At 42.0% G+C, this 19,085-nt stretch overlaps 1 long non-coding RNA gene across 1 annotated transcript; it reads right to left on the bottom strand.

Moving 5' to 3' along the window:
- Positions 1-10,131: 10,131 nt before the first annotated feature.
- LOC145804109 (uncharacterized) lies at positions 10,132-18,879 on the bottom strand. Its single transcript, XR_014345715.1, has 2 exons — positions 18,499-18,879; positions 10,132-10,486 (listed from the first exon to the last, which is right to left on the bottom strand). It is a non-coding gene; the product is annotated as an uncharacterized LOC145804109 (long non-coding RNA).
- Positions 18,880-19,085: the final 206 nt, after the last annotated feature.

Raw genomic sequence — 19,085 nt, 5'->3', positions numbered from 1 at the left:
AAAAATTGGGAGGTGCTTGATTCCTTCAGCCCGGACTAACACCGTACTTACTGCGTGCTGGGAGACGGCAAGGCAAAGGTAGAGTTCCTCACCCGGCTCTGGTGTAACCAACAGCGGCGGAGAAGACAAATAGTCCTTGAGCTCGGCCAAAGCTCGGTCACACTCGTCATCCCATGAAAACTTTGACTTCAATGCTTGAAAGAAAGGGCGGCAGCGATCTGATGACCGGCTTATAAATCGATTAAGCGCGGTGACCATACCAGCCAGATGCTGCACGTCCTTAGCTGAGCTGGGCTGCTTCAGCGCTTGCACGGCTCTAATCTGAGTAGGGTCTGCTTCGATGCCTCGGTTCATGACTAGGAATCCTAAAACTTTTCCGGATCCCACGCCAAAGGCACACTTTGAGGTGTTCAAGCGCAGCTTGTGCTTCTTTAGAATGGCAAACATCTCGGCTAAGTCGGACAAATGGTTTACCTCATGTCGGCTTTTTACCACCATATCATCGATGTAAGCCTCCATTGTCCGGCCGAGCAAAGGGGCAAACATTTTGGTCACCATCCTCTGAAAGGTTGCCCCGGCGTTTTTCAAACCAAAGGGCATAACTCGATAGCAGAAGAGCCCCCTTGGAGTCGTGAAGGAGGTGATTTCTCGGTCAGGCCCATGCATGGCGATCTGGTGATAGCCGCGGTACGCATCCAAGAAACTGAGCCTATTGTGTCCAGCCGTCAAGTCCACTAGCTGGTCAATGCGTGGCAAAGGGAAGCTGTCTTTGGGACAAGCTCGGTTGACTGTCTTGTAGTCGACACAAACTCGCCACTTCCCATTCTTCTTAGGCACCACTACTGTGTTGGAACTCCACCGAGGATAGTGCACTTCCTGAATTGCTCGTGCCTCAAGCAGGTTCTTTACCTCCTCAGCAACTACCTCGGCGTGATGCAACGCCGATCTCCTTGTTCGCTGGATGACTGGCTTTGCTCCAGGGAAAACGTTGAGGTGATGGCAGATAAAACTTGGGTCGAGGCCAGGCATGTCGTAAGGCGACCATGCAAAGACTTCGATATTTGCCATCAAAAACTCAATCATCTCGGTCCTTTTTATGACTGTGAGACTTGAACCGAGCAGGAAGAACTTGTCCGGCTGCTCGGTATCAATCCGCACTTCAACCAATTCTTCAACAGCCTTATCCTCAGCCTTGGTGCCCACATCATCCAAGACACCCTGGTCCTCCGGTCCCTCGATCATTTGAACGAATCCTTTGGCAGCTCGGCTTCCGTTGACCGCCACGAAGCACTGCTTGGACATGATCTGATCGCCCCAAATCTCCTCGATTGCCCCCATAGCCGAGGGGAATCTCATTACTTGGTGAAAAGTTGATGCCACGGCTTGCATGGCGTGTTGTAACAACCCTCATACTGTTTACCGATTAATGACTGATTGATTACCGATAATCACCGATTACTGTTAAACGGAACTGATAATGACTGATAATTGAACTGATTAAAAGTACTGAACTGACTGACCGAAATTGAAACTGAATTGAGTGAATACATCTATTTGAATTGCATTTTATCTGTTGACTGTTTGTTTGATCTGTTCGTGTTTTATGTTTAAACTATTAATTGAAGGCCTTATCGGCGGCCGAATCGGGAATGGGTTAGTGTATTATGATCGTCATATTTAAAATGATTTTATGGTATAATTATCTGAAAACTGATTAGGTACGATTAAATTAGATTAAATATTGATCAATTGCAGAGTTGGCCTTATTTACCGAACTACCCCTAGTGGACCACTATCTCACACACACATTTGAGCCTTATACATTGAATCAAACATTTCTTTGGCCTATTTGTGAGACCCTTAGCCGACCATAGAGAGAGAGAGACTTGAGGAGTTGAGTTCATCTCAATATTGCTTCGAAATTGAAGAATTGTTGAAGGGTAGATTGCATATTTGAGCTCCCTTCTTGAACTACAAGACTAAAGGTAGCTCCATTGTCTTCTTGTTCATGTTTTAAGTTGATTCTTGCATGGTTCATGTCATATTGATGGAGTGTAGAGCCAAAACATGGTTTAGATGTTGAATTGTGGCTTAATTGTTGCATGCATGTACATATATTGAAGTTTTGAGGTTGTAGTCCATGTTTCCTCACATGCATGTCTATCTTTTGGTCATACTCCATGAGTTCATCTTGTTTTTGAAGGTTTGAGCTCTTTTGAAACAGCATTAAAGCTTTGAAAATGATTTAAGATCATGCATGTTTGCATGTTCTCCATGTTCTTGGAAAATGGTTTGAAATTGGATTTGAATTAAACACCCTTGGGCTTTTATTTCTCAAATTGAGCTTTGAACCATGTTATTTTATGTGTTTATAAATGTTTTCTGGAAATTCATCCCAAGAGGATCGGTTTTGATGCATTTAAACTTGAGTTTGAGCTTGGAGGTGCAATCTGGGTTTTCCAGATTTCGCACTTCCGCTCGAGCGTGGAATCCGAGCATCCAGCATCTCTCTGCACTGTTTTGCATTCCGCTCGAGCGGAGGATTGGGCGCTCGAGCGGAGTCATGTCTCACGCTCGAGCGGGCGTCGAGCGGAGATTTCACCCATCCAGTACTTTTACAGTACGCTCGAGCGGGAAAGTTTACGCTCGAGCATGTACCTTTGTTGCATTATCGCTCGAGCGGGGAAACCTGCGCTCGAGCGGAACTCTGTTTTTCTGAAAATGCTTTTAAATGTGCATCTTTGCATCCTCATCTCATTCTAGGCATTCTTAGGCCTAGTTGTAGACATCTAGTTGAGGATATATATGTAGAACACACCGAGGCATTAGGGGTTAAATTATTATCTTTCCCAGCTGTGTAGCTTAGTGTGTTTAATCTGTTAATTGTGTAGGGTTGGCGACTGGAGAGACACGCTCTAGCTTACTGTAGCCCGAACTCTGTGAGTAACAATTGTGTAAAGATATGTTCAAATGATTATCTTCTGAATACTGAACTGAACTGTTTACTGAACTGATATTGTTTACTGAATGAATGTATGTCCTATCTTCTGAACTGTATTGTGGCATCCTTAGCACCTACTGTTTACTGTTACTGTTACTGTTACAGAGATCTCTGTCGGTTCCCTCGTGGAACCACTACTGTTTACTGACTGATGGCCATCATTACTGTTCGGTCGTTAAGACATACTGTTTACTGCTATGCTAATGGATGTACCACATATGACTGAATAACTGTTCTGACTGAAAGACTGAAGTATTGTTTAATGAACTGTTTACATTACTGTAAGGACATTCATTCTAAACCCCTTTACGCTTTATGTTATTCACTGGGCTTTAGCTCACTGCTCATATATATATGTAGGTGTACAGGCACCAGACTGCGGCTAGAGGCGTCAGGGTAACTCCAGTTTTGTCAAGCCAGCCTTTGTGCCTCACTGCGAGGTTTCGAGCCTAACGTGTTAGGGCTTAGGGGTGTTTTACAATTCCCCCTTCTGTACTGTTTCACTGTTTTGTATAGACTGAATGTTTACCGTACTGTTTAATAGGGTTGAGCCCCTGGTCGGAATGATTGTAAATATTGTGCATACCGTTCTGTACTGTTTACGTATAAATGTATGAAAAATCTTTTCATATAGACTGTCGCAGCTCATTGGGCATTGTTTATTTACTGTTTTGGCTTCCGCCAGGCCCTGTACTCTGTTTTATTGTATTACTGTCCTGCAGGCCTTCGGTAATCTCGGATTACTGGCCGGTTACGGTGCTAAACCCATAGGGCCGGGTTTGGGCTGTGACACGTGTAGCCATCCCCTTCCAAGGATAAGGTTGTACGTCGAAGGCACTTGCAGCACCCAGAACTCAACTTGCTTGACCACGGATCCCGCTTTGACAGGCAGGATTATCTTTCCCAAAGGCCACTCCGGTTGCGAGTTGAATCCAACCAGTGACGAAGTAGCCAGAGCCAAGTCTGTCTCTCGGAGTTTCAGCTGCTTGAACGCATCATAATACATGATCTCGACCGAGCTTCCCTGATCGATCAAGATCCGTCTAACATCAAATTCTTTGACGCATAGTGTTACTACTAGAGCATCGTTGTACGGCGTCTGGATGCGCTCTAAATCCCTTGAGGTGAAACTGATCACATCCTTTTCTTCAGTCTTCCCCCTTTTTATGGCAGGCTGTACCGACAAAACTTCCCTCATATGTTCTGCCTTCTTGATCATGCCCCGGAGTTCGCAAACACGCTCCGGTTCCACAATGCCGTGGATGACATTAATAACTCCCTGTGGTGGTGCGTCTCGGTCATCCTGTCCCCTGGGATCGACCGGAGCTTGATTTGGCTTCACGCCGCCATCAATGTAAAGGTCTAGATGCCCGGCTGCGACCAGCTCTTCTAAGTGTTGCCTCAAAGGCAAACAATCCTCAGTCCGGTGGCCTCTCTCCCGGTGGAACGTGCAACGATAGCGCGGATTATAGCCCTTTTGTCCATCACCCAACTTAGCAGGAAACCGGACATACTCATCGTCTCGGATTTCACTAAGTATGCGATAGATTGGAATCTTGAAGACCGTGGTTATGCCAGTCCTTGCCTTCATCCTCCTGTTTGTGTCCGCTACATCATCGCGGGGGTAGTCATCCTGATCATTACGACGTCCTCTACCCCGGTTCTTACGATTCGAACCACGGTCCGATTCCTCTGCTCGGTCACCTGAGCGACTGGACTCTTGCCCAATTGCATGCACTTTGCCTGCTGTCTTCTTGTCTGCTGCTACCGGAGTAGCCTTCACGGTAGAGACTGACGCGTCATCCTCTACTCGGATGTGCTCATTAATGCGCTGCATAAGCTAGCCCATGGAGGTCGGCTGGTGCATGGTAAGCGAGTCCCGCAGTCTATGTCCGACCGGGAGACCACGCTTGTATTGTGTGATTGCAAGGTTGACCGGGCAGTCCAATATCTCGTTGAAGGTTTCCCAGTACCTTGAGTTGTATACCTTCAGTGTGTCGCACGGTTCCATCTTGACACTTAGCAAGTGATCGACTTCCTTTGGTATTTTTGTGTTGGTTTTGAAGCGCGTAACAAACGCCTCAGCCAACTGGTGCCACCTTTGTATGCTCCCTTCAGGCAACCGCTCGAACCACTTTAAGCCCAGCTCACCCAAACTTGACGGGAAGATTAGGCACATAAGTCCGTCATTGCGCCTATGTCCGGCCATAACCTGTCGGAAGTGGCTCACATGCATGTATGGATCGGTTTTTCCATCATAAAGTGTGAACTTAGGCTGGTGGAAGCCTGCCGGAAGCGGTGTTGTTTCTATATCCAGGGAAAATGGGGTGGTGCTCAGCCTGGCCAAGTCCGTATCCTCAAAGAGCGGCACTGCTTGGCGGGGTGGAGGCATTCCGACCTCCTCACTGGCGTGTACCCCATAAGATAACCGCTGGAGCACCGGTATTCTCTATGCTTCGCGCCGGCGTGCCCGCTCCTTTAAGACCGCCCGTAAATCTTCTGACTGAGCAGAGTAAGAGTACCTCGACGTCGTCTCCGGACGTGAGGGTTTGTAGGTGCTGTCTTGCGCGCTAGACTTCCCTGCACCCACGTCGGAATCACCAACCTGGTAGCTTCTGGTAATGGATATTGACTGAGTACGTCGCTGACTCTGACCGCCTGAACGGTGGGATGGGGTGCGCTCACTGTGGTCTCCCACTCCAACTACACCCTTCCCTTTGACATGCCGCTTGAGATCTTCCATCTCCGCCGCCATTCGCCGGATGACAGCATCTTGATCCCTCAACTTGCTTTCCAGTCGCCTGGCGTGCGAATCTCTCCTCCGCCGGTGTAGGAACCCACATTTTATGTTCTCATCATGTTCATGAGCATCTGTGTGATTATGATTTGTTAAGTTGCATGTGTGTGTTGTGATTTGTTTCGTTTGAGTTAATGTGATCCATGCCTTGTTTCGAAGCCTTGTGATTTGTCTAAGTGTAGTATGCTTGTCTTGTTCCTTCCTTGATGTGAAACTTAGGTCACGCCTTGCCTGAGTTATACTAGCCGATGTTATTCCAAGCCGAGGTCATCCTTAGTCTAGTAGTAGTATCTTGGAACCCCTTGTCGACCTCCGTCCTTGCCTTGACCACATTAGCCGAGATGTTACCTTGCACCCAAGTGATCTCGTCCTGGAGTGGTATGACCTAGGCCGAGGTGTGGCGCATCTAGGCCAAGATGTGGCACAACTTAGTCAAGTGTTGTCCTTCCTAGCCGAGGTCATTGTCACCTTAGTTGCCGAAGTCCTTTGCTAGCCGATGTCATTCCTTTGCCAGAGTGCCATTCCGTGTAGCGTGTTAGATACGCCTTGTTGTCAGCCGATGTCATTGCCTCGTCAGAGAGCCCATACCGCTTTGCTTGTTGAACACCCTTTCCACCATGCCTTGTCTGGTTTGTCAGCCACCTTTTCAGGTAGAACCCAACCAATCGCCGCCACGTGTCTCAGCAGAGGGTTAACCCCAGAACCGAGTATAGAAAACTATCATTTGGTGTCATAACCTTGTCTTGTAGAGAGAGAAGCTCTAGGAGGAAGAAAGAGTTTTAGAGTGAGGAAGTAGATCTTCAAGCTTGATTCCTAGAAATCGAACCGTTAAATCCGTGTTCTAAGGTTAGATTCTTGATCTGCTCATGATGTTCTCTATATTCATGTTGTTGCATTGCATGATCGGATATGACTTGTAAGCCATGCATCGTTTTGAAGCTCGATTTTAGAAAGAGAAAATGACATTCATGTGTTCTTCAAGAAAAGTCTTGTTTTGATCCGAAAGCTTGCATAAAGAATCATGTTTTTGTGTTTGTTTCCGCAAGAATTCCAAGTACGGGTACCCAGGTCCATGTTTTCAAACTCATAGCACGAAAACCCCAGATTTGTGATGACAGATTATGATTGAACATCCATATTTTTCATGTTTTCACACTCATGTTCTTCACGATTCATCAGCAGAGGGATACCCAGAGTTTCCCAACCTCTTTTCCTTGCATGAGGCCCTTGGGAACACACCTCAGCGAGGAGGTGTGGAACCTCGGCCTAGACCTGGTTGGTGCCCAGCATGTTTTCCGAAACCATTTGTGTACATACGAAACTTGTTGAAGGTGCATTCAATAGGCTTTGCCCTGTGTTTGTAGGACTTGGGCTTGTCTCGACCCCGACGTGTGAAGAAACTATGTGAGTGGTATTTTTAATAAAGCTATGTTACACTTGTTTTCATAAATCTCGTCTTGCCTTGTTTTGAAAAGTACTTGATCTAGCATGAATGACTATCCCTACTTGTATATTAAACGCTATCTTGTTTTGATGACATGTCTTGAAAGTCCTTAGCTGCAGGGGACTATAATGCAACTGCACTCTTGTCTTGAAAGTCCTTAGCTGCAGGGGACTATAATGCAACTGCACTCTTGTCTTGAAAGTCCTTAGCTGCAGGGGACTATAATGCAACTGCACTCTTGTCTTGATATGTCATCGCACTTGTAATATGTAGATGTAATAACATCCAAGAACTTGAAAGGCCGGCAATGAACTTGTTTTCCCCTTGCTTGGAAAGTATGCTATGTATTGTTTTGAAAGAAATCTTGGATATCAATCATGCAAAACCTTTATTTCTAATATCATTCACTGAGTATCCAAGCTCACCCTCTCTATATATATGTAGGTGACGAACAAGAAGGCATTGAGGCCTAGACGTGATGCCGATGTGTTTTTGGGTGCATTGCCGACATGTTTTGGATTATCATTTTGTACCGTCTTGAAGATCATGCTTCTCGGCTTGTTTTTCATTTGTACTTGTATACGTCGGCTTGAGAAGCCTTTTGGTCAAGATGTGTTTTGTATCTCATTTCCTTATTGTATTTGAGTTGTAAGACTTTATAAAGATGTATGTCATTTCATCGGACTTATGCACGACTCTCATGGACTATTTAGATTCTGTATATGTATATACATATATTGCTTCCGCACTTGTGAGCCCCCTATTTTATACTCTGATTGTGTGTGATTCTTGTAAGTCGGCCTTCGGTAATCTCGGATTACTGGCCATCACGCCACCAAACTACTAGGGGCGGTTTGGGGGCGTGACAGCCGGTGACCGTCTGGACTCCTTAAATGTCCGTGACTTCGTCCGCGCGTCTCCAGACTGTCCACCAGTGGGCGTTCCCAAGTCAGCCATTGGGTGGACAGCAGGAGGGCCCTCTCTCCTTCGGGTATACTCCGGGGTGGCTCCGTCGATGGCGGACAACGGAAACTCATCGTTGTTCGCCATGGACGGCGATCAGATGAACCTGAAAGACAAGGTTTTGTCTGTCAATGTTCCCACAGACGGCGCCAATTGTACGGGGAGCAAATATTCTGGCAAGCCCGTATTCCTTTCTTCCGAGCTCCGTCGATGTCCGATCACCTACGAGCAAGTAATGGTGAGCTACCCGGCGGTGTGTGGCCGGAAAAACCCTCCGACGGTCAAGTTAGCACACACCTTAGGATGGATAGAGAGAAGGGAGAGAGTGTTTGAGTGTAAGAAGTCCTTACAGAGATGTTCGTGTGTCACGTATGGGGGGCGCAGACCTGCTTATATACCCTCTGCGCCCCATATCCACTCCCAGTCATCTCCTGACACGTGGCTCCGCTATCCCATCTGTCAGCATAAACCATGCCAATCATCACCTAATCTCAACTGCCTGTCATCACAGCTGGAGCTCGGCAGCCGAGCTGCCTTATCCGTTGTTGTGCCGTGCCGTGCTCCATACCCTAGCACTTCACTGGCCAAGACCAAGGAAGACCGGGCTAGGCGGCATCTCGGCAAAGCCTAGCCCGAGGCACCTCCTGGGGTCGGCCTTTCTGCCGGTCAGACAATTTCCTCGGTTGTCCACGCCTTCCCGGGCGCCGGTCACTCGGCCTATCTGGCTTTGGCCATCCTCGGACCGAGCATCCCGGTCCGACCGAGCACTGCCTTACCGAGCAGTTTCTGTCCGGTCCGGGGTGGCACACACTCAGCCTGAACTCTGCCCGGCCCAAGTTCTGGCAGCCCAACTCTGGGCAAAAAGTTGATCATCTCGGACCCACGCATCGTTGGGCCCTCAACTTGCTCGGCCGTTACCTCGGCCCAACTCCAGATCACAAATCACCCTCTCAATAACTATTTTTTAAAAACATCATCTCTCCATTCCGCTATATTCTGTATTTCCCTATGCTTCAACCTCAAATAGGTTTCCATCTTCAATCCTATTTGAATTTGAGGGGGTATTATATATATACCATGTGAACCACCGAAGTTGTCCCTGTTGCGCACGACTCAAACCGCCTCCTGTGACACACCACCTAAGTCGCCCCTTAGCGCACAATTCAAGCCACCCCTGAGGCGCACAACCCAAGCTGCCCATATAGCACATCACCAAACAACAATAAAATAAAGATTACAAACAATTCAATTTATTTCTCAACACATTGCGTCTCCAAAAAGAAATATACATAACACTACAGGAAATCGCATTTTTGCCGACTAAAAATTTGGTCAACAAAAGTCCATTTTTAGTCAGCAAAAGCTATTCATAACCAATTTTTTTGGTCACCAATTAAGAGTTAGCAAAAGTAATTAGCGACCAAAACTTTTGTTAATCGGAAAAAAGTTGGATTTGCCAATTAAATTTTTGGTCACTAAATATATCATTACTACGACTAATCCATTTAGTCGCTAAAACACTTTAGTTGCGAAAAGTGACATATTTCCAACCAAACATGTTAGTCACCAATTGTCACATTCCACAACAAAAAAATTTAGTTGTCAATTGTCACATCCCATGACTAAAAAATTTGGTCGCCAATTGTGATATTCCACGACCAAAAATTTTGGTCACCAATTGTGATATTCCGCGACCAAAAATTTTGGTCGCCAATTGTAACATTCTATGACCTCTTAGTTTGGTCGCCAATTGTCACATTCCATAACCAAAAAGTTTGGTCGCCAAAAAGAATGTTTGCACCAACATGCAACAAAATAAACCTGTAATTCATAATAATCTATCCAATCCATTCAATACAATCTATAATTTACAATAATCAATCAAACCAACAATTCACATGAATCATGAACATTCAACAAAATATATAAATCATCAAATTCGGAACCTGTTTAATTAAAATCAGCAACTATTATAAGTTTTCATCCACAAGTAATTCCAAACTACATATTCTTTTAATTAAAAATCCACTTGTAATCTATATAATCATTTAATTCACATCCATCTAGCATTAAAATTTAAAACATATTCCTTAAGTGAAGAGTAGAACTCCCCTCGTAGAACATCAATAGCTTTTATTGTTTGAGCAAGAAGAAAATTCTTCCAGCAATATTCATATCTAGCTACGTCTCTTTCAACTTCTTTCCAGCCCTTATAAGCCCAGAAAAGAGCAAGGTGATCACTGTAATCATGTGAAAATTGAGTTTTTGCTGCTTCTGCTAGCTGAAAAGAGAAACACACATATTAATTAGTGAAACAGATGAGATAAGATACTCAATTTTCCAACAAAAGCTATCTATTAGTGAAACCAGAATGCCTTGTTACACGTCACTCTGAATAATCTAGACATGAGTTACAAGTTAAAAACTAGATAAAAATAAAACCCATCAATCATAACTCACAACAAACACAACAACAAACACAAATTTCCCCAAAAAATACTCCAATTTCTATACACAAAATGACCAAGTCCTTGAACATGGAATTAGACTAATCAGACACTTGGACACAAACTCAAACCAAACACCAGGACACGAGTCTATATAAAAATAGTACAAGAGAGAATGGTATAGACCAGGTCAGGCCTCACTAGGACATGCCCTGTTTTCAATGATTAGTGAATTTTATAGTCAGTAAAACATAGCATATATGATTGAAATAACTAGGTGGCTTTGATTGAACTTTTTAAAGCTTCATGTCCTGAAGTTCATGTCAATCTAATGATATTACATTCACCTCCAAGTCCCCCATGGACCACAACTCACACTCAAGTGACAGGCACAGATTGAGAGCTCAAGCCAAACCACATTTTTCTCCACCACCAGCTCAATTTACACCTTCATTCATAACTTCAATTTGTAGCCAAAGTGTCCACAAAATATACACTTGGATATTTAGACATGTTTTAACCTCTTTGTTACATGAATTTAGATACAAGTATCGAGTATAAGTATTAGATACAGCGAAAACAATAAACAAAAAGCATTAGCACCAGCACTGGCACAAGCACAAGCAGCTTGTTGGGTAATTTGTTTTTTTCTTTTTATCTTGGACTTCCTCTTCTCATTTATCTTGGCTATTTCTCTTTTAAACTCATGTTTGATGAGAAATAGTACCAAACAGAGGACTCAAATAAAACCCTGGGCTCTGTGAGTTACTAGAAGGGGCAATTGGAGGTTTGGGAGGCTGCCAAAGGTGGTGGCCTGCGGCAGTATGTGGCCAATGCCCTATCCAAGCCACCCAAATACATGAAGCATAAGCAATATGCTTTGATATGCTTTCAGAATCATGGCTAAGTGTCTGCATCTAAGAACTCTAAAAACTTTAATCCATTTGTTTTAGAATTAAAAAAAAAACAAAACAAAAAAAATAAAAAATAAAAAATAAAAAATAAAAAACAAAAGGAACAAGAAGAAGAAGGTACCAGGCTTAGAGCACTAGAATTTTCATTGATTAACGAGGAGCTTGGCTCAGGCTCAATTAGGCCTATTCAAGCTTACTTAGTGTAGCTTTGGTGGAGTCAACTTTAATCAAAAGCTAATTAAAAATGAAGTCATTTTACCTAACAATAAGATTTGGCGAAAAGGCCCAAGAACTCCAGCACTTGAATTGCAAAATCACAAAATGGGCATGATAAAACTACAACAGATTTATAAATAAAGAAAAAAAGAATAGGATTCCAATACCACGCTACTTCCCATTTTCATCTTCTTTAGCGGTAAAGCTGAATGCTCAACAAACCCTCAAAACAGCAGTCATAAACCTCTTGTAATTCTTTACACAATAATATATTTTTTTGTTTTCAACCTTTCTTAAATTGTTATATTTTGTTTTTCTGTTAAGTTATTGTATTACTTAAGTTGCAGAACACTATTGAATAGCAGAGTTAGATTCAGAACACAATGAAATCTACCACTATTCAAACAATTTAAACAATAGATAATCCTGACCAATTAATTTGTGACTCATAATCAAATAAACATGACAAATAACTTCAGCAAATAATCCACCTGTCATATAATAGTTATCAAACAAGCTTAGGAAAAGTATAACTTTCAAGCAAACAAGAAAGGAATCAGCAACAACATTGAAAAACACATCATATATATATATATATATATATATATATATATATATATATATTGTTTTATATAAAGGACACAGCTCAGAATAGCTTTGAAGGTTTGTCACTTTGTTAAAATGTACCAAAACCTACCACTACACCTACTCCACCCACTTCACCTACTCCTCACCTACTCCTCATCTACTACACACTCACCCTCTCCTATATATAGGAATCATTGTAACCATAACATAAATCAATCAATAATACAATTCTCTATTTCTCTTTATACATTAAATTTCTACATGGTATCAGAGCCATAAGATTTAGGCCTGTATTTTGTTTTCTCACCGGCGGGCAGCCGACCGGCAACCTTGCCTTCGCTGCCCGCTGAAATTTTGTACACATACCTTCACTTTCCTGCCTCTTCCAACTTTCTTACAACTGTTGTCCCATAGATGGGCTTCATATCTACCAGTCCATCTATGCCTTGTGACACCTCTATACTGTGAAGTCCTCTGTCCAAATGCATCAATGGACTTCCTATGGACAACCTGCTTCTGATCAAGCTTCTCAGACCCTCTTTTCTTCCCCTCCTTGAATGGTGTTTGGTACACCTCATGGCCTCTAAATGCATAGTAATCTGAGTATTGCTGGGCTAATAACGAAGGCCTCTCGAGCAACTGAGATGGAGCTTCATATTCCCTTGCCCATCCAGCATCCATAACCATCACTTTGTCACAGTCCATAACTGTGGGTATTCTGTGAGCTATGCTGATTATTGTACACGACACAAAGTCCTCGTGAATGATTTTCTGAATGACAGCATCGGTCTGGGAGTCGACAGAAGCCGTTGCTTCGTCCATAAACAGAATCTTGATGTGTTTCAGCATGACTCTCCCCAAGCACAGAAGCTGTCTCTGTCCCACACTCCAAACATTAATAGCAATGGAAGCATTTGTCTCACCATTCTGACAGAACAATGAAGTCCAGCATTAACCATCTCAAAGGTCCTGCTGTCCATCTGTTCTCTGCTGACAGACCCACACCCTGATGATCCTCTTTTTTGGCAGTTTGCAAACATACTTTTTCCTCTCCCTCTCTCTCTCCACTCAAGGATACCCACCATTTTGTCAACTTTCCAGACCACTCACCGACTCCCTCACCCCCCAAAAAGAATACCTTTATTTATTTATCTTATCTTTCTTGTGTTCCATTTTTCAAAAAAAAAAAAAAAAAACACCAGAGATCTCTTCTTTTTGAAAACATAATCATCTCTCCCACCAAAACGACATCTTTCACATACCCACTTTTATTTTATTATATAATCAACATACCCATCTTTTTTTTTTCCACTAAAATATATTATACTAACCTTCATTGATTCCACTGGATTCCAACACTTCATTTTATATATTATTATTATTATTATTTTCAAAAAAAAAAAAAAAAAAAACTAAATTTCATTCCAGTTGATTTTTCTGCATTACCACACCTACCATTCGAGTTTGCAAAACACACTTGCTTTATTCATATCAGGGATCAACCCCGATCACAATTTTACACCAAAAAAAAAAAAAAAACCAACCAACAACCCACACCAACAACAACCACATCCACAGGCGGGATTTTTCTTCTCTACTCTGCCGCCGGTCTCTTCTTCTTGCCTCCGTCCTGGGAGGCCCTTGACGGTGTTGCCTCCGTGTTTCCCACTCCACTGTGCACGATCACTCCACCCTGCTCCTCCACTACAGCATATGGCGGACCTCCAAATCGGAACATAACAGTTGCCTTCCGCTTCAGCTCCTTATTTTCTGCCTTTAGCACACTTATCTCTGCTCACGCATCCTTATACATGCGCTGGAGCAGAGCCAGTTGGGCGTTTAACTGCTGCACCTCATTTGTCCTACTCTGCAGCCGGTGCGACAAGTTTGTGACCGCAGTCATGGTTTCCACACATGACTTCAATGTATACTGATTCGCCTCAATATCTGATTGCGTTGCCATTCTTTGCTCCACAGACCGCATAGGAAAGGTCAACGGAGCAAACTCAGGGGCGTTTGGTTGAGGTTCAAGGGCAACCGCACCGGTTATCTCTCTTGTGGACTCGTTGAGGTCGGGAAAGAGAGTAAGCAGACCACGGGAAGAAGAGGCCATGTTCTGGGTAGCTGGACGGGAAAAAGAGGCCATGTTATGGGTTGCTAAGTGTTTCAGAGAAGCAGCGATTACCGATTGGTACTGTCAGACATGGTTGGTTACAGAGTGTTTCAAGATTTGCAGCTCTTAGAGACAGGCTCTCCGAGAATGCAGAGGTTTCAACTGGTTTGTTATGCTTCCAAGCCTAAGCCTCCGCATTGGTTTATATCGACACTGACAACACGGCCGACACGCCACTCTGTCGCTCACGTGCCTCGCCGCGTCTCCGGCTCACCTTTTGATGGCTCGACGCTTTCTGTCGGGCACGCCTTTTGATGAAGTGGGCGCGCCTTTTGAGGGCGCAACTTTTGAGGGCTCGATATATATATCTACATGTATATCTTTTGGGCAGCCTATATACACACTCATACAGTGTCTTCTACACCGGTCCGACATGACCCCATAAACTGTCTTCTACATCGGTCCGACATGACCCCGTAAACTGTCTTCTACAGCGGTCCGACATGACCCCGTAAACTGTCTTCTACACCGGTCCGACATGACCCCATAAAATGTCTGCTACAACGATCCGACATGACCCCCATAAACTGTCTTCTACATCGGTCCGACACGAGCCAGTGTCTTCTACATCAGTCTACCATAACCATACAGTCTTCTACAACGGTCTGACACGACCATACAGTGTCTCCTATCCTTTTTTATTTTATGTATTCGTCTATTTTCTTGTTTTGTTAGTCTCTCCAAACTCAAGTTGGTTAGATCCTATCCCCCTTGAGTTTGCGGGGGGCTGTTAAAATGTACCAAAACCTACCACTACACCTACTCCACCCACTTCACCTACTCTCCACCTACTCCTCACCTACTCATCACCTACTACACACTCACCCTCTCCTATATATAGGAATCATTGTAACCATAACATAAATCAATCAATAATACAATTCTCTATTTCTCTTTATACATTAAATTTCTACATTTTTTTTTTTCAAGAATGCCGTCGACTGCTAATAACTACTAACGGTTTTCAAATTCAACTTATCTTCTTCATTCATCAAACTCATCACATATACACCCATCACTAGTATAAATATACACACACAGATAGGCTACGTTTGGATATACGGATTTCAAACGAAGGGGTTTGAGATTAAATTTTACAGAAGGAGAGTTGGCTATTATAGTTATGTTGAGAAACTAAAGGGAAAGATAGAGTAAAGTTATATATATATTAGAATCCTTGGCATGAAGATTTCAAATAACTATTTTTACATTGTTATTCCAAATCCATCATGATAAAGCAGTGAAAGTAGTTCCTGGAAAGAAAGTAGGACGTGATGCAGTGAAAGTATGCCTATTAGATCAACCTTACCCACCCTTCATGAGTATAAAGGGAATACTAAACTCACTCAATATAGGCAAATACTGATTCACTTAATCGGGACACTTACCAACTGTGTGTGTGTGTGCGCGCGCGCGTGCGTGTGTGAGAGAGAGAGAGAGTACCATGTGTTGGCAGGGAAGGACAGTTGTGTCCCGAGGTTCCGATAGACAGACAACACATTCTTTGCCAGAATCATTCCCATCAAAGTCACCATTGACAGAATTCCCAATCTCATAAATCCCTGCAACTCATACCTCATCCCATTTACCTATAAGATTTGCTTCACCAACCTCACCTTGTATTCACCTTTCTCCTTCTCAAACACTGCCTTAGTTATTTGTGAGTTTGTGGGTACGGACTCTGGGTTTTCATCTGTCGACTCATTTTGGCTAACTGGGGATGCCTCTGCCTTCACTGCTAGAGGATACACTTCCATATCACCCTCTGCCAGTAACTCTGTCTCATCAAACATTGAGAAGTCTATCCCAGGTCCAGAGGGTTGTATGAACTTCTAGCCTAAACCTTGTTCAAAATGCATGGTCACTGGTTTAATCAAATTTTCCCTTGTTGGAGTAAGGCTACAATCTTCTCTCTCTTTTGCAAAGAAAATAACAGTGATGCTATTTGGACAGCAAAATAAATGAAAATTTTTAGTAAACCTTCACTGTTTTTACCAAAGAAAGATGCACTTAGCAGAGTAAATATGAACTTGTATACACAGTAAATAAAACAATAAGTTACAAAAAAGCATCTAGATATCTCGAAGGGTGGAAACTTCTGAAGCAAATAGCACCAATACTGGAAGATCAAATAAAATATACTGTGATTGGGGTGTAGCACATTCAATCTAAATGAGAAAACAGGATTCTTGTTCAAGGAAATATTAATTTAGCAATGAATAGAACAAATCCCTCAGGCAACAACTACATATCTTGCTATTTTATCCACAACTTCTTATCAGTTAAATAGAACAAACAATATTGGAATTGGAAAAGAATGAAAAGGACAACATGGAAAGAATGAAACAGAAGGTGTCTATGCTTTTTCATAAGAGGAAGACATCAGTGAGGGGATGTTGGTAAAATATACATCAATCCTGATATAATCTCCTTAACACGCTGATACAGTGGTAGTCAAGTTCACCACAAGGATTTCATTAAACACATAATCCATATATACCACATAACACTACAGTTTGCTAATTTTATGTTGCCAGAATATCCATTTAGTACATGAGTGCCAACATTGCAAAGGAAAGACTGCTATAAAAACAAACAACTCAGCAGCATTGTCTAAACCTTAATCCATTGTTCAAAAGAATCCTCACCGAATGCATTTTACTTGGAGCCATATACTCTATTTGTAGCACCCCCATCCCAAGCAGTTTTGCCAAGGCTCATGGCTTTAAAATGGCTATTTATAAATCTTTTACCTTGATTGTATTCATATTGTATATTTTAATATAATTAAATATTTTTAATCTAGTATTAGTATTTCGTTTGGGAACATACTATTTTAGTAACTTTTTGGTTTTTTAGCTAAAATATGAGGTAAAAAAAATTATATGTTTTGAATGACTTTTGGTCAAGCTTTCACCATTAACATTATTTTTCTATTCCAGAAGATGGCTCTTACGCTATGTTTGGATTGAGTGATTTGGAGAGAAAAGAAAAGAAATGGAAAGATATGCATTTCTCTTATTTGTTTGGATAACTTAAGTGGAGAGAAATGGAAAGAAATTGAGAGAAACTCATTTCTCTTATAAGCATCATTTTCAATCTTCCCAAAAGTGGAGAGATTAGAAGAGAAAAGAAAATACTATTTTCATAATACCAATTTTGTCCCTATAAAAATAAAAGAAATAAAATGATTGAAAATATAAAAAGGTTATTTTGGTAATATAACATAAAATAATTTCATTTCTTTTCTCTTAATGAAATCTAACCAAACAAGAATGAGAGAAATCATAATCATTTCTTTTTTTTTATTTCTTCTTTATCCAAACAAAAATGAGTGAAATCACAATCATTTCTTTTTTTTTCTTTTCTCTTATCATTTAAGTAATTATTTCTTTTCTTTTCTCTCCTAGGTTCCCAAACACAGTGTTATATTTAATCAAGTAAACAAACAAATTCTAAATACAGCATAATTCAAGAAAACTTAGAAGATAACAATAATTTTTAATGCACTTTCATCACTCAAAAAACACAGGAACAGTACCTTAGGGAACACAAAGAGAACAAAAAAAGCAGAATATGAACACAAACATTGAGACGCCGAGGGAGAGACAGACAGAGAATGAGTAAGAGAGGGAGAGAGGATTTATACCTCAATTTGTTTTTAGGGAGAGTAGAGTACTCTAAAAAGAGATAGTTCTCTAACTAAAGATATAACGCATATCACCAAGCTTTAGTAAACCCTAAGTCTACTGGAAAATTTATTCTAAAAGAAGAGACACATGTGCACTCAATTTTTGGATCGTAGATCTATCTGCTATTTCTTCTTCTTGCAGTTCTTCTTCTTTGTCTTCTTCTTCGAGGATGAAGAAGAAGCTGAAGATGAACAGTTCATCATATGAAGAAGCTTATATCCGATCAGATAACAAAGATAGGGTTCGGACATTGCGTATTTCACCTTTTCATGAAAAAAGTGAGCATTGTACCAGCTGTAATTGCCCCTGTCATACTTCTGGAACCACTCCACCTTGTATCGACAAGGCCTAAAGACGAAAACGTGCTTCCCTAACACGACCCTGGCCAATCGATTGAGATAGTGCAGCAGATCCAGATCGTCTCTTCTCAGCCCCTTCAACGCCATAGAATTCAAATCCATCGGATTCGCAACACTGATTTCGTGGTTCCTTTCGAGCTTCCTTGCAACAGAGGCCATGTCCATACCAACAACGATGACTCGACGATCATCGAAGAACTTTTGGAGAGATTTGGGGATACGGTAACAGAGGCGCCGAAATGAGATAGTTTTGTGGGAAATTTGAACATTGGGGAATTTGGGAGGGAGGTAAAACGTTGAGGACCTGTTTGGTTGATTTTTTTTCTTGGAAAATATATTTTTGAATTTTTAAACATTGTTTGGTTTTATTTTTTTGAAATTTGAGTTATTTATTTAATTTTTTTATTTTTAATGAATATTTTTAAAATTTTAAGTAATTTTTTTAGACTTACCTTACTTACATGTATCAAAAAAGTAAACTCTTTGTCAAA

This window comes from Camellia sinensis, chromosome 12 (assembly GCF_055761805.1).
Source record: "Camellia sinensis isolate YWXY chromosome 12, ASM5576180v1, whole genome shotgun sequence".
Classification (NCBI taxonomy): Eukaryota; Viridiplantae; Streptophyta; class Magnoliopsida; order Ericales; family Theaceae; genus Camellia; species Camellia sinensis.
Note: the sequence above shows the minus strand (reverse complement) of the source record. Positions and strands in the feature narration are given on the sequence as shown.